We start from the raw sequence: 16,773 nt of genomic DNA on the forward strand, positions 1-16,773 counted from the left end.
AATTGATCTTGGGACAGTGAGAAGGATAGAAGCATGTATGTAACTGCAATGCTATCATAAACTCCATTTTCTTGGGAAAGCAGGATAAAATTAGAGCCTGCGTCATTCTCTTTCCTTTTTCAAGTGGCCAGCTTATGGCTTTGGTCTACAAGAAATTGCTGTGGCTGTGTTAAACCCCGTTTAAACTCGGAGATAGTTTTTACTCCATCCTGTATGGAACTTACTGATTTACTTGTATGTCAAGGCCCTGTATCAGCTTAAACGAAGCCAAACAAAGCCATTGCTAAATAACGGCTGGTGGAGTCAGCTGAGACATTTAAGAAGTTAGTGCCACAGCAGCTTGTTTCTTCCCATTTTGTGGTGATTAACAGTCCCAAAGCTGAGTCCACTTCACTAAAAAACAATTCATCTTCCTTTAGCTCAGCCACCGTCAATGTCAGTTCAGACCAGCTGATTTTTCACCGAAATAGGTTATAGCAGGGTCTCGTGTCAGGGGCTGTAGGCATGTGAAACTTCAAAATAGTGTGACTAAAGTGAACTTGGAAATGTAACTTAAATAACTCAATCTGTTTTTGAAGTACGTCTTACTCTTTACCAGTACCCAATTCTTGTGTATTAGGACTGGCCTTACCAATGACTATAAGTTACAGAGCTTTACTAAAACCACAGGACTATGCCATGCTGTGCCCTCTGAGTGTGTAGCCAGTGACATGTAGCTAAGCTGCTGTCAGCAGTATTGTGTTTGAAAGATCTCTTACAGGTTAAATAAAAACCACTTTTTTTTTAAAGTAGTTTTTTCCAGCTATTTAAACAAATACACAGCATACAATGGGTGCCTTGTGATGTGAGGAAGGAAGGAGGAGAGATGACAGCAAAGTACCATAATAGAATGTGCCTACCTTTTTACCATTTTTGTCTCACTGACTTGGATGTGTTTATGCAGCAGAATTTCTTGAAAGAAGGAAAAGAACACTATGCACCCCTCACGTCTCTAGAGGAGATCTTTCTCCATGGTCACCTTTAAAGGAGTTTTCCTCTTTTCTAATCACCAGCATGACTTGAGTCCCCTGTGCCATCCACAGAAAAATAATACAGCAAAAAAAATTGAAAACAGGAAAACAAACAAAAAAAATTAACACACACAGAGAATCAATCAGTGAAATTCTGAATAGGTTAAAGACACAGTGCATGCCAAATTAAATATACCTTTTTATATTTTTATATCTCCCTGCACACCTTTCAGTTGCTAGCCCACAGGGTACTGCATGCCAGTATCCATCATGACTGGCTCATTATTTTAACAGCTCTTCATTTTTTGCAGCATAACTGCGCTCTACACAGTACCAAGCATTAAGTTCTGACTTAAACCCCGAATTACTGCACAGTAAAGGCCTGCTGCCATAAAGACAATGTCAACACAGTAATCTTCTTTCACACCGTACCATCCCATTAAAACTCCCATGTATGGCACAGACCTAGCGCAGTTGCTTCTCAAATAGTTCTGGCGACACAAAGAGTATTCGCTGACCTAGGGGAAGCCACAGCAGGCTTCAGTGGCTTGGGCTGCAAAGAGCTGCGGCTGCAGCGCTGTGATGCTTGCGCCTGCGTGGAAGGCGAGTAGATGCTGAGGGAGACTCTGAAGGGCAGCGAGGCCAGGGCTGCTCTCAGGAGCGGGTGCTAGCACTGTGTGGCTTGCACCTGCTGCCACAAACAAATGCGTCTCTTCCACACATTCATCCCTAGCTTTATTTCTGTTCCCTCGCCACCTGCTTTACAGGGCCAGAACAACTCAGACCCAGAAGTGTGGTCTCCACCCTGCTCCCATGCAAGACGGATAGACAATTTACCCTCCCCACCATACACATATGCACCTGTGATTACAAATAGGAAGAGGCTGTTTCTTACCCATAAAAAACAAGATGCAGATTTTTTTTTATGTGGCAATATATCTAATATGCTCCCAGATGCTGTAAATATTCTGAATAGAAAGTCTAAATACTCTACTTCAAAGTCCCTAGACTCACATGTTACTGTGCGTTTTTTAAAATATGGTGAACATACATTGAATTTGTTGGCATTAAGCACAAATATTACAGCAGTAGATCTGCTCTCTGTTCTATTTAGGAACTCTGCCACCAGGCCTGATTTTTCACTTGTTCCAAAGCATCACACCCTGGGAATCTCCCACTGATATACCTAGTAGAAGAACTTGGTTTGGCAGGGGGGATTTCAAACTCTGTCGTTGCCATTATGAGTGGACACAGAATCAGCTTTTTGATATATTGATTTATTTTCAATATTTTCTTTTTTTTTTTTTTTTTAACTTAATATGGCTTTATGCAATTTGGAGATGTTCCAGTATATGCAGTATGCTGGCAAGCAGCAGCAGTGAATACAGTGATATAAAACGCATTGTAAGACTAGCTTTGCCATTCTTACGAGTGGCTCTCACAGCATCCACAACCAGCTCCTGCATAATGGCTGCTAGTTGCAACCAGAGCTTGCTGTTCCCAGACCTGTCAAGAAGCAGGACACGAGAAGGAAAGATACCAGAACTCTGAATAAAGCCATTGGATGGCCACACAAGAGCTTCATTAGGGCTGGAATCCTTTTTTATTGATTTTGGCCAGAGATTATGATGATCCTGTCAAAAGCCTATTTTCTGGTTCAATGATTCAGAAAGACAGCTATTCCCTCTGCTGATCGTCCTGATAATTATAAGTGCCCATAGAAAATTCATTTCCAGCAGCTGAATGGCATCAGCAAGAACATTTGGTGGCCTCTGTGCAGTGATAGAGGCCTGAGCACATTTTGGCCTGCCTTTACTCCAACTCTGTCATAACTGTCTCAAAAGCATGGTACCTGGGCTGAACGTTTGGTGAGGGGGGAAAAGAATAACCCATATTTTACCGATACTTAGCTGAGGTCTGACACCAGTGACAACCTGAGGGTAGGATACTCAGATGCAGTTATTGCTGTGAAAAACCACAGCACTGTCTTGCAGAAGAAGACCTGTTTTGCCTGGAGAGCAGCTGAACACCAGTGGACTATATTTGCTAGTGGTTTCAGGAGTGAAAGAGAAACAGTGCTGAGGTCAAGCGACCTGCATGAACCATCTTGTTTGCCTCTGCTCCCTGCCTGTTACTGCTCACCTGTGGGGTTTTCTCACAGGTTTCTGTGGCTGATGGCTGATGGGGAGAGGCAGGGACTTGTGTATTTCTACAATAATGCAATCTCTTTGATGTTCACTAGGCGGTGTGAGTGATGCCAAAGTTAAGGAGGAAACACAGTACCTAGAGGGAAAAGGCAGCATGTGGCCAAATTATTAGCCTTGTTTCTGCGTTAAGAAAACTTTTCTAGAATCCTCCAATGCAAAATATAACCCTTCTGCTGGCATTAGGTAATGCCTTCCAGATTTCATCTTGAAGTGCATGGAAACAAGTTTTTCCCAGTCTTAGTGGCATAAACCAAGAAAATCTTCCTCTTCTAGCAATGAGAGGATTATACATTTGTATGAAGGTGACCAAGAGTGGAACTTAGTGCCCTTTGTCCCTTTGAGATTAGAGTATTGTTTGCCATTCCTAGCCAGCAAAAAGTAAACAGCAAAATCCAATTACCAGTTCCTCTAACTCAAACACTGCTCAAGGCTTCTCTCAGGACAATGCTTGTATTCAGGCTGCTCTCTGAACTTAATTGTGCTCTTATAATTGCGATATCTCTTTAGGATTTATTTGCCAAAAATGTGTGGATCAGAAAGTGCTATAATCTTACTGCATTTTGACAAAACGGAAGTCCCCTCCTTTTATTTTTTTGAATCCTTGCTTCCTCTCCCCTTCCCATCCAACACAGAAGATATAATTTCAGCTCAGGATTAAAATAGCAAATTACTCGTTGTATCAGAATCTGTCAGAAGACACAAAAATTAGCCTTCAAATGCCAAGCTTTTCAGCCAACCTGACCACCTAAATGGTTAAGATTGCTTGAGGAATAGCAGCAGAAACAATGCTTTGCTTGAACTAGTGGCAAATTTATATCTCCTCCTGGGATTGCTAGAACATTAATGTAACATGAAGGCACTCTGTCAGGTCCGCAAAGCACACATTTGCTCAGCTTCCAGCTCCATTAAGAGCTATTTGGTTGAGGATTTTGTTTTCAGCTACTCAAGTCACATTACAGAAAAGGCATGGCCAAAACCAGTTTTCCCCAGTGGTGTCTTATAGCTGAAGGATAGAATCGTGATCTCTCCATTACAGCCTTCAGAGCACCAGACGAGACTGGCTGGATGCTGGTTAACCTGAGGATGTCAGCTGCACTAATGAACCAAGCCCTGCAGAGTGAAGCCCCCTCTTTCAGCCCTTGCTGGCAGTGTTTTATGTGAGAGGACAAAATCCACACCAGCGTTTTCAGGAGGGGAAGCAAGGAGATCTCCAATTAACATCAACCATCAGACAAGCTTATATGCCCACCTAGGCCCAACCTACCCACCAGCATTTGCTATGGTAGGAAATGAGAAAGACAAGTTTTCTGTTTACCACAGGACACACAGAGATATAGCTGCAATGCTATGGAAAGAGGCAAGAGGAGCATCCCTCATGCTCAGAATCCAGCCTGGCTCCTTCCTGGTGTACAAGAGCTACTTAAAATACTTCCCTATGCATGGCTGCCACTAGATCTGTCTCCAAGTTTTTTCATTATTTATTTCCCTCTACTCTTAGAGGTTTCCCATGGAACTTCTCAGCTCCTGCTTAAAGCTACCATGAACCTTCCTCCACCTGTGCTTAGAGCAGATCATCAAAGGACTGTATGCAAAGTTCTGCAAATTGCCCTCTTTGCCCCTGTTCCCAGTTATCCCAGTATTTATCAGAGAATTTATACCCCTTTTTGAACAGACTCTGAATTTTGTGCAAAACCCAGTAAATCTATGCTGTATTATCTAGGCCAGCCATTATGGGGCAAATACCATAGGAAAAAAAGAAAAAAATGGAAATTGTGCAGAGTTTCACTACTCTTTAAACATGTCAGCCACAATTTGAAGGGACACCCACTGTGAACCAATGTCTGACATGCTTTGTCACTAAACACTTGAAAACATACATGGGATGTAGAAAAGGTCATGCTATGTCTTGGATACCATGTGTTATAAATGACACATCAGAACAGTTTGTGTATGAACACACACATTAAAAGACCCATAAAAAGATAATGATAAATATTTTTGCTTGGAGCTTAATCTTACCTGTTCAGTGTTGACATAGCACTTTAGCACTTTTCAGAAAGATGTATATGCAACTGGAAAAGCTGTGGATTAATGTTTGAGGCTGGCCTATTCCCTGTCTAGCCCTAATCTTTCCTTCTATTTAATGACACCATTTGGACGCCAAAGCTAATTTGGAACCTGGCAGCCCACTTACTAAGTGGGACTTTATGTCAGGAGGACATTACGCTGCTGCTCAGACAGCTGCACTGGCTGCCTGGAAGTCTCTGGGGAAAATTCAAAGCTTTCAAAGCTCTAATTGTTTTGGATCTGGGTTATTTTATCAGCAGAAGAGGCACTCAACTTGGAGAAGCCTTGATATAAAAGCAAAATGGGTGGCAAGGGCACTTGGGTATTCAGGTCTGTTTCTCCCCAGATTGAACTCCCAGATGTGTTATTAAGCCCTATTTTCCAGTCTGACAACTGGGAGAGGGAAGGTTAGGAGCAGCTCTTTGCAGCATACAATTTGTTTAGGTGCTGAGTGCAGTAGCATCAGCTGGTGGGATATCTAGATGATGAAATTCTGTTATTTTGAACATTGTTATAAATTAGGAAGACTATTCGATCCTTGGAAAGACATTTCTGGTGTTTATGTCTTGTAAAACACACCTAAATAAAACATGCTCTTGGGAGTTATTTTCTGACAGCCCAACAAATCCAGAACACTAAGCAGTTTAAATCTGAATTCAGAGTTTTTTGACAAGACAAACCATGGAGCACACTGTCATGTGTTTCCTCAAAAAAAAAAAAAAAATTACTATACCCTTAATTTACTCTTCTATCTAAAGATAACGCTACCATCTTCCATACAAGGAAGGTTACCTTACAGGCCAAAGCACGCACAAAGGGCTTGTTTGGTGAAAGAGATGCACTTGCTTGAACAGCAGGCACCAACTCAAATGGGCTGATGCCTCCAAGAAAGGCTCAGACCTGTGCATGCTGCACTGGGTGCAGAAAGTCATAAAGTTGATTCTTCGCCTGTCACCTGATTCTCTCACCCTGAAGGCTGCAGCCTCAGTGAATTTCAGCTTTCCACAAGGATGTGTTGGCTAACCTTATGTGCTCTGGCTAGCAGGGATGAGTAATTTTTTTCTGTTTGCACTCTGTTTCTCTGAGTGGATCTACAGGAACATCCAGAAGAGCACAATAACTCTAAATTGCACATACAGCAATATCACAGGGATCCTACAAGTTTTTCAAAGTTATTGCTACCACAGCAGCTGAAGGAAAGGCAAGGGCCTGTACTGTCTTCAAAAGTACTCAAGATACTCCTTCACTAAAGGAATGAGGTAAATACAGCTCCAAATCACAGTTAAACCATCAGGCTTACATTTTCCGAGGTGACTGTGCCCTTCAAACAACATCAAGGACTCACTTGATAGTAAAGGCAGTATTTGTAGTCTAAAATCTCATATTAAAGCACGTGACTTCCTTTTTTAAATTAAGTTACTGGCTTAAGTAATAGTCCCATCTCTCAGAGAACCAATTTCATAACCATAGGTAAAATATGATGTACTTATTCATTAAAGAGCAGGTAGCAGCACACCTCTTCATTTCCCTGAGATAAGGAAATGTGGGCTAATCCATCACAAGATAAGATAGTGCATTCCAGCTGGTGAAAAGGACTGATGGAAGGGAGTGCAGATTGCATTTCAAAATATAAAGCTAGTCTAGACATCCATGTGGATTGTCTGCAATGGTACAATTTACCTAGGAAATGTAATTCTCTAAGGAAAAGCAGAGAGGTTTGAATAAATTAAATAAAATGTGCATAAGCGGGCCCTGCCTGCATGCAGAAATCTTGGTGTAACCCCAGCGGGATTCTACAAACCTGAGTGTGGAGCCCTGTCCAGACACTTTAATTTGGTTTCAGGGTGGCTAAATTACCAATATTTATGTAAATGCATTCTCAGACTACATAAACTAATCACTGGTTATCCATATCCAGATGGCCAAACAACCGTTTACATCAGTCTAATGTGAAGGACTTCAAATCACACTGAACATGAAAGGAAGGTGAAGAACAAAAGTCAAGTTGCTGTTCCCAGTGCCATTTTTGCATCTTAACTGAAAAAGCTCCATCCACACTACTTTGTCCTTGCTGACTGTGCAGTACAGGCACAGTAAGGTAGAGAATGTGGTAATGCTTTAATTCTTTCTATCTATAGGCACATGACACACAAAAGATGGTCCTTTCTGGTGCTGAAAACCCGCAACGGCCTCTGAGCCAGAGACTTTATACTCTAGAAAAAAGATCTGAAACTGAAGAGAAAAAACGCTGCGTCAGCCCCAAAGTCTTCTTTCTATAAATTCCATATGCATTTTTAATCACACATACATGTATCACCATTAGTTACTAAACCGATGCAAGATGTTCCTGTTCCTCTCATCATGGATTACAATCTCACAGTTTTAGTTTCTGGGAAGCCACTATGGGACCACAGTTTTTGCTCACCGAGTTCTATCATGATCTTCAAATTCATGCATATTCCCCTGAGCCTCTGTGAATCTGCTGCATACAAAGATATGTGTCTTTTAAATCCAATCAAACCATGAATCTAGTGAGGTCTTCATTGTCTAATGAAGATCTTGAGGTTAGCTAGCTCATAACAAAATGTTCTTTACAGGGACCTCCAAAGTAAAGAGACAAAAGAGGTATCTGAAACACCCTGAAAGTGATGTCCATCCACAAACTAGGATCCAGACTGTGAAATCCCAAATCCACCTCCTACAGAGAAGGAAGAACCACAAGAAGAGCTGAATCCTAGTCTGAAAATGTTGGAGTTGACTCTTGTATTACATCAGAAACAAAGTTTTCTTGGCTGTTTTGCCAGGTGTATGTCATTCTGTGGTGTTTCTGTTTTTATATTCACTATATAACTTTCATGAATAACTTGAACTGGGAGATGGTTCCATCAGGACTGCTCCAGTTCAATTAGTTCTGTGATCTGGGGTCTAAGGGTATAGTAAAATGCATGCAGAAACACACAAGGATTCAGAATGCCAGAGATTAAAGAGCAGAGAAATTTCAGTTTGTCAGTTTGGCCCTTTGCAAGTGAGACTGCCACTTCTACAGGCCATAACACTCCTTGTAGAAATCAGACATCACAGAGTGTCAAAAATGTCCTTGCATGCACATTTGAAATGAAAGAGTAAAAAGCTTGAAAGAAGTTACTTCCATTACAACTTTCACAGCTCAGCACTTGCTGGGTAGACAATGAAGGGCAAATGAAGTAATCTCAACTGAAACAGCTCTTACAGAGAATTGTTCATCTGGTTTTCAGGCAACTGAATCAATCAAAAAAAAATCAGAAATCTGTCATATTTGTTTTCTTTTTGTTCATAGGTTGACTTTTTTTTTTTGGCTAGTAATTGTTTTACAAAAACTGTTACAATGATTTACAATTCTCATCTCACTGTTTCTGAATGCCTTAATGAAAACCAGTCATACAGCAGGTTTCCAGGAAGGTAATTAGTAAAAGCCTTGTTTACTTTCTCCTTTACCTTTTGCATCTACTTCTGCTTCTATTTCCCCTTCCTTTCCTCCTGAAAACAACTATGGCTGGAAAAGGGAGCAGGGAAGCTGAGTATCAGCAACATACATGCCACCTCACGTCAGAAAGATTCAAGAGTGACTGTGTGTCGTGGTTTCGGCATTAGCACTTTTGCTATGCAGCCAGCAAGGCTCTGTGCTGAACAGAGCAGCTTATCTGCAAGGGAGAAGAACAGAGAAGGACTCAGGCTGGTCCCTTTTGTCCCTACTAACTGAATAAAGATCAGCATTCTGGAAACACCATAGGGTTTCATTGCTGGCTTTGGGTGTCCAAATGAGTGACCCTGTCATTAGCTGACCATTAATGCCATGTTTGCATCATCAAGGCTATGAAATACTGTGCTGTAGATATGCCATCTAGAGCAAAGCCTGGCTTTCTTACTGACAAGCCATGACTTGGGTCAAACCGACTTTGGGACACGTCTGCACTTGGGACAAAAAACAGCTGTTGTGTTAACTAAAATTTTCTACTTTCAAGAGCTTTCTCTGCCACACTTTTGATAGAGGGGATTGTAAGAAACGTGAAACTATAACAAAAAAGCCTTAAAATTTTTTAGATTTTAGTAGTCTTTAGTACTGTAACTTGTATTTCTGCATGCATAGTGATCTGACGATGTAACTGTTACACTAATCCCTGTTTTCTCATTAAGGAATGTAGTGGAAGGACATGAGCACAAACTATCAGTCGTTAGACAAAATAATTAAGTGAAACAAAAATGGTCTTGGTTCTCAGCAAATAATTGGGATAATTGTGGGATAAAAGAGACTCCTAAGTAATTCCACTCCACACAGCTCGGCCTTGGGAGGGCAAATGTGCCAAGCTATAGAGATAAGGAGGCACCAAGAGAGCAACAAGACTAGAGCCAAACAACCTGAAGGACATGATATACGTGATGCTAGAACTGAGTTTGCACAAATGTGAATCAGTGAACAGCGTGATGAAGAGGTTGGGCCTTCATCTTGGGACCCCCGAAGACCACCCAAAGATGCTAACAGACATGCGTGAAAGATATTTACATATGCTAATTAGTTCATAGAAATACAATGAATATTTACATGTGTTATTGTATTTAACCTGAAGCAACAGGGTGTCTGGTGCGCACATTTGGAGGAGAGATCCCCCGTGTGCCCAGCGCCGCAATAAAGAATACCTGCGTAACAGTATACATTGTACTGTTAGGTTTTTTCCTACCAGATCTTCGAATCACTTTAGCCCAGAACACTATTAGGAGCAGTTATCCTACAGATGTAGCAGACCTTGAATAATTCCTGTTCTGGACCATCTTTAGCTGGCTTCAGGTGACTCACCACAATCACTTAACACTGATTAATGAGGTATAAACCTCATCACTCTATCGCTGCAGCCACCTGCTTGTAGAGTCATTTGTACTCATCAGAGCAATCTCTTAACAAGAAAAATAAGGCTAACAACCCGGAACATGAAAAAGCTGTCTAAAAACCACACTATCCAGATGACTGTACAGTCACCAGAGCCGTTTTTTCCAGTAACCCCAGCACACCAAGCTGAAACCCTGAGATGCTACCACAATGTCAGCAAAGTCCTTCCAGCTTGTGGTGGATGGCATTTAGCTCTCTGCTGCCTCAGGAATCATGGAAACACGTGGATCTTGCCCACGGTTCTCCTTCCTCCCCTCACCTACAGTGTCCCCCCCCCGACCGGAGCCAAGCAGATTTCACTAAAAATATCCTGGTTCTGAAGTCTGTGCTTCAGTCAGCAAAGTCTGCACTGCTTAGCCTGATAGACGTGGTCTCACACAGTATAAGAACCTTATGGGTCTTGCTTTTGTCGGAAAAAAATAACAGTGCTGTTTTTAACAATGGCTTTATTTTTCTCCAGCCATTGGCAAGATTTGACATGCAGAATAGTCAGCATTCTACAATTTCTGCCCACAAGCAAGCGTGAGATGGCTCCAAGATGCCTTGCTTCTCTGTACTGCAGGAGTTTTCTAATGAGAAGCCAAACTTCTGAAAATGGGAGATGCTGCAGCACAAAAAGCCCTTGGAGAAGAAGCCTGTAAAACTAAGTGGAAGTGGAACTAAATCAGGCTCCATTGGAAATGCAGGAACCTACAGCAATGAACGTAGTAATCTGTCCCCTTCTGTAGACTGTTTCAAACAAATTGTGAAAAACTTAAACTTACGAAGTTTTTCCACAACCTCATTCTATGGCTGACATGAATAGAGGTTTTTCAGTCCACTTCAATAACCTCTAATCAAGCCGTATGTCTTTACAAGCTTTTAGATGCATTACAATAGTTTTAAAAATTCTTCTCATGGTAAAGCACATACAGAAATATTTGCTGAGACATGTTTCTGCCTGTTTATTTTGATGCATGGTGCATTAATTTTTTGCTAGAAATAAAAACGCTGCCTGCATTCACTGATTAGCTGGGAGGGAGCAGAAGGGAGGAAGGAATCGTATAATGCATTTCAACAATATTCTACCAGTAGAGAGAAAAGTATAGTAATCCGAACCAGATGTGGTAAAAAAAAATAGAGGCACATAAATACAATCATTCTAATATCTGTTTGGTTTCTGCCATTCAGATTTTTTTGAATGCTGAAAATTCAAATGTGTTTATGACAAAAACAGAACATTTTTCTAACCAGAGGCACAGACCTCAAAATAGGTTAACTTCTGCCCCATGCCATGCTACCTTTGAACAGAAAGGCCTGTATTCCTTTCTCCTCTTCTTTCAGAGCTTCCTGGATGATTTACCCTTTCCTTTTTGCTCTTTTTGTTTTCCCATTTTCTGCTGTCTGTTGTCCTTCTACGCTTTTAGTTTCATTTGCACATTACTTGTGACCAGCTGCCTGGCCAGAGGGCACATCTGCAGCAGTGTTTCAGTTCACAGTGGGAACACTCTCCTGAAATCATTTACCTGGTCACCCATCCCTCCTCACTGTGGTTTGGCTCACCTAACGGACTGCATAGAATGGGTGGCATCCCATTAAACTGAGCAGGAAGAGGCACTCTAGCAGCTGGTGAGCAGTCAGTGTGTCGGATGGAACCAAAGCTCATCTGCTGAAACATGTACAGTGCGAAATTCAGGTCCTCAGCACCAACTATTTTGCTTTATGAAACTGCTCCTACAGCGTTTCGCAAAATGCTAATGCAATGTCACAAAGCAACAGGCGTGCATTTGTGTAAGCACACACCCTCTAAGGCTGTTCCATGTCCTGTGAATGCACCCGCTGGTTTTCATCTCAGTGCTGTGGTTGTCACACTTGGCTTTGACATTCTCAGCCTCCCTTTGCACCTTTCAATCGCTGGGCTTACTAGCACACCCGTGATGGTCTCTCCCCTGCCCTCCCCAGCATCCTTTCATTCTTGGTCCTCCCCTACCAAGGAGGCTTTGGCTCAGTTTCCCTGACCTCCACGGATGGATCTTTATTTTTTTTACCTTCCCACTTGGGAAGAATTTCGTGCCTAACCACTCCAAGTCCTCCTCCTTTCACCCAAATCTTTGCGCTGGAGTAAATGCTGCGCTTTCAGCACAGCCATAACCACGCAGCTTGCTTTTGCTGTGTCATTGCACTGTTCTTCCCAGCTTCTTCCTCCAAAGACGCTGTGAATTCTCTTTGGAAACAGAGAGCATTTGAAATCCCACCGGCTGCTCCTTGATTGGTTGGGCCGCAGGCTCCAGCAACTGCAGCAGAGCTGTTTCCAGCAGCCGCCCGCAGACAGACAGGAGGTCTCTATGCGCGGAGCCGGGCAGGGGATGGCCTTCTGACCTCTGGCACCCAAGTTGTCTAAAAGCCTCCTTTTCACAGCCCGAAGAATCGATCTTTCACTGCACAGCAGAATAACACTGGCTTGTGTTTCAGGAAAGAAGTAGCCTTGTTTGGTTTTAAAAGCAAAAATGTTTTCAGTCTCTGCACAATCAGGATCTTTGGAGTTCAAACAAACAGCCTCAGGTGAAAATTACTTAATTCTTCACCATTTAAACTGTTGCGAGGCCATGGGGACATTTCCCCCGCTCTGTAGGAAAACCTCTCCCTCCCTCACTGAGCTGTAGAGCCAAAAGGTAGTAGAGTTCAAACAACAGCGACTGGAGGGGGGCGAGCTGGGTTCCCGTCCTGCTTCTCTTCCTCAGCTAAGCCACCTTTGGGCTGGGGCTCACAACACCAAACTGTTGCCTCTTGGTTGCTTTCTTCATCCTCCTGCAAAATTACTTAATCTCTCTTCCTCTGTGCCAGACTCCAGCATCTTTTTTATTTTTTTCTTTTACCTCATTTTATAGTCTTGCCTGGAACCAGGAGCAGGCATAGGAAGCTCAGCAAACAGCTGAGAGCACCAAGCGCACCTGCCTCCTTGCACAGAGTGGGGCTGGCCTGCAGCCTTCAGAACAGGGGCGAAGCTCGGTTTCAAAACCGTTGCTATCATCAGGTTTCTCTTTGTAGCCTGTGGTTCCAGCATCACTCTGTTAGCCCTTGGCTGACCAAGGCTAGCCTCAAAATTGCTGCGACTGCCAAATATTAACCTTTGCAGAAGGGCTGTGTTTAATCCAACACTCACAATTTTTGGCATCTATCCCAATGCATTGATTTTGTAGTATGTGTCAATACTAAGCATCAGAAATTAACGAAAACAAGGGGACTAAAAAACGAAAGTTTTTAGAAAAACGAAAGGCACCGATGGTATTCAGTTTGTGAATTTGCACTCTCAGATAAAATTAGCAGCAAACATCACAAAGCCACATAAAATTCTGGAACATTTAATGCAGTCCCCACCAACATAACCATCTGCTCAAGCATGGCACAATTTTTTATGCGTACACACTCTTGATTAACAAAACTCCGTAATCAAAAGACTAGATGTACTCTGTGACACTAATGTGTAAAAGCAGTCCTATAGATTTGTCTGCTTTCTCTGTAATAAGCACATTTGCAAGCTGGCATTTCTCTAGAAGTAATTAAAGACATCACATTGTCACTATATCCATAAGACCTGTCAAACACATTTCTTTTTACATGTGACAGGGTTTATTCACAAATGGACAAAGAAATCTATTGAAATATGCAAAGCTGGGAACGAAAACTGGGTGATTAATTTGAAAATAGATATTCTGAAAGTTAATGGAATCTATTAGCTGTGAATTTTTTCATGTTCATTTTTTTTCTTAAATGCATTAGGTGACTGGAATGTTTTATTATATTATTGTCACATCTTCATAGTTTACATTTTATTTGTATATGTTTTATATCTATGTGAAACTTTTGCCTGAAATACAGATAGGAATGTAGCTCCGCCAGACACTACAATCCTGTGGGGTGCAACTATTCTAAAAAACATTCTGCAATATAGCTGCCTTTTTGTGGAGAACTTGAGGGATGGTGAAAGGGTCTAAAGAACAATTCACATTTTATGAAGCCACCGTGGCAGCTCCCAGCTGGCACCAAAGAGCATCTTTATTTGATGAATTCACCAGAAACCAAGCATCTTGAGCGCACTGCAGCTGGGACATGCTAGCGCCATGGAGCCCTGAACCACAACCACAAGCTCATTTCGTGAGGTGCTGTGCCGCTACCCCATGCTCCCGCAACCTGTAAGGAGCCTTGCGAGCGCCTCTCTGTTTCCCCATCCTGGAGGTCCTAGCACTGAAAGGTGCCTCGTGGCTTCGTTCGGTCGCCTTCCTGCACGCTCCGGAGCTCACACGGCCCTCGGCCTCGGCACACCAGAGGGCTGGTGGGGCACGTGGCCCTGCAGCAACCAAGGTCCTACAGGGACTCGCAGCAGCCCACGGCAGAAGTGTGAAAAACAAGTCGCTGTGCTGGTATGCAAACCGTCGATGCGTGTGGTAAGAACCTGTTCATGCTCAGTAGAAGGAATGGAGGCTAAAGTAAAGTAATGATATCTAGGAACTGAGAAAGTCCAACCAGGCTGGAGTGAACAAGGGGAGCCTTGGAGTGCAAAGCCACTCACACCGAGCTTTGCTGCAGGTAAAGCCACATTTGCCTAGTATTGCCTAAGTCACAGTGTCAGAAATACCACATTGATGTGCAGATGTAGCAAAACTAGGACCAATGGGGAAAAGCAATCAGGTGTGGGAAGCTGAGAGGTGTTTGGTGGGGGATGGAAGATGCAAGGATGGCAAAAAAATCAGCTTAAAATACGAAAAAATCGGGAGTAAAGTATGAAACAAGGCAGAGAAAAAAGGGAAGTGGCTCCTCCCACAGCGGGAGCATGAATGCCTGCAGACAGCAGCACTGGTGCCCAGGTGGCCAAGAAGGCCAAGAGCATCCCGGTTTGTATCAGGAATAGTGTGGCCAGCAGGAGGAGGGAGGTGATCGTGCCCCTGTACTCGACCTTGGTGAGGCTGCACCTCGAGTACTGTGTTCAGTTTTGGGCCCCTCACTACAAGAAAGACACTGAGGTGCTGGAGCGTGTCCAGAGAAGGGCAATGCAGCTGGTCTAGAGAACAAGTCTTACGAGGAGCGACTGAGGGAGCTGGGGCTGTTTAGTCTGGAGGAGGCTGAGGGGGGACCTTATCACTCTCTACAACTACCTGAAAGGAGGTTGTAGTGAGGCAGGTGTTGGTCTCTTCTCCCAAGTAACTAGTGAGCGCACAAGAGGCAATGGCCTCAAGCTGCATCAGGGGAGGTTTAGATTAGATATTAGGAAAAATTTTCTTACTGAAAGAGTGGTCAGACATTGGAATAGGCTGCCCAGGGAGGTGGTGGAGTCACCATCCCTGGTGGTATTCAAAAAACGTGTAGATACGGCACTTCAGGATATGGTTTAGTAGGAATTGTGGTCTTGGGTGGATAGTTGGACTTGATGATCTTAGAGGACTTCTCCAACCTATGATTCTATGATTCTATGATGCTGACCCACATGCTGCAGCCCACTAGTGTGCCTGAGGGACCCTCCTGGGACGACCTGCCATCAGGTCTGTGTCCCTCAGGTTTGGTGTGGTGGGAAATGGATTTGCACTTCTACACCAACAATTGTAATTTGATTGTGATTACGTGTTTATGTGTTTCGCTGGACTTCAAACCTGTAATTAACAGTTTCATAGTCAAGCCTAATACTCTGCATTGTTAATTACAAGTTGGTATATCTGATTGCCTAGATCACTTTTTGTTGTCCTACCCATTTCCTTCTGGTGTGATCACTAATCAACAAAGATGCTAATCAGTTTTCACCAGCTACCTCTCCAGTCTCCAACCTGAAGGGGAAGTGTCAGACCCTGACAGTAACGGTGCTAAAAGCAGACTGAACCCAAAACATTCCTCAGCCTGCCAGTGCCCAATTCTCTGCCAAAAATTTGTATGAAGTTGATAACTCATTACTTCTTGTCCAGGTGCTTTGTATTCTGTGTGGTTTGTCTGTGCAGCTGCCCTTGGCTATTAAAATCACCCCTGATGCCAGAAGCTCCTTCCTCCAGAATCTAGATTATCAAACGTTACTTCCAAATACTGCTGCCACAGAGACAGGGCAGGGAATGCCAGCAGGAGACAAAGTGATGCATGATTATTCTCCAGCGAAGAGGCAGCCTGAGACAGACATCTCAGCACGGAGAAACTGCTTTGCATCACTGTGGGTGAGTGCAGAAGGCTGAAACTGCAGTCTCATCAGTCAGCCACACTACCGAACATCTTGGCAGACATACTGAATTGCTGTATGTACGGGCTGCAGTACTAAATTTCAGTATTCCCTGACCTGTAATTTCTTACGTTGCTGCTTCTAGTGCAAACCAAAAGTTTGGCAACCGTTAGTCACATTTAACTGAATCTGGAAAAGACACTCTGTTGTACTATAACGAGACAATTTTTTAAATGGAAGAGAAGCTGGCATTGAACTTAAAGTTTCACAAATTAGCTTTTGGCTGTTGTATATTTTCAAACATTTTGGTTTATTGTTAGATACAGGTTAGGGGTGAAGCTTCAGACTTTGCCTTTGAGATATCACCGCTTCACAGCCTCAAGCTTTTACTTTGAC

The sequence above is a fragment of the Opisthocomus hoazin genome, chromosome Z (genome assembly GCF_030867145.1).
Source record: "Opisthocomus hoazin isolate bOpiHoa1 chromosome Z, bOpiHoa1.hap1, whole genome shotgun sequence".
Lineage (NCBI taxonomy): Eukaryota > Metazoa > Chordata > Aves > Opisthocomiformes > Opisthocomidae > Opisthocomus > Opisthocomus hoazin.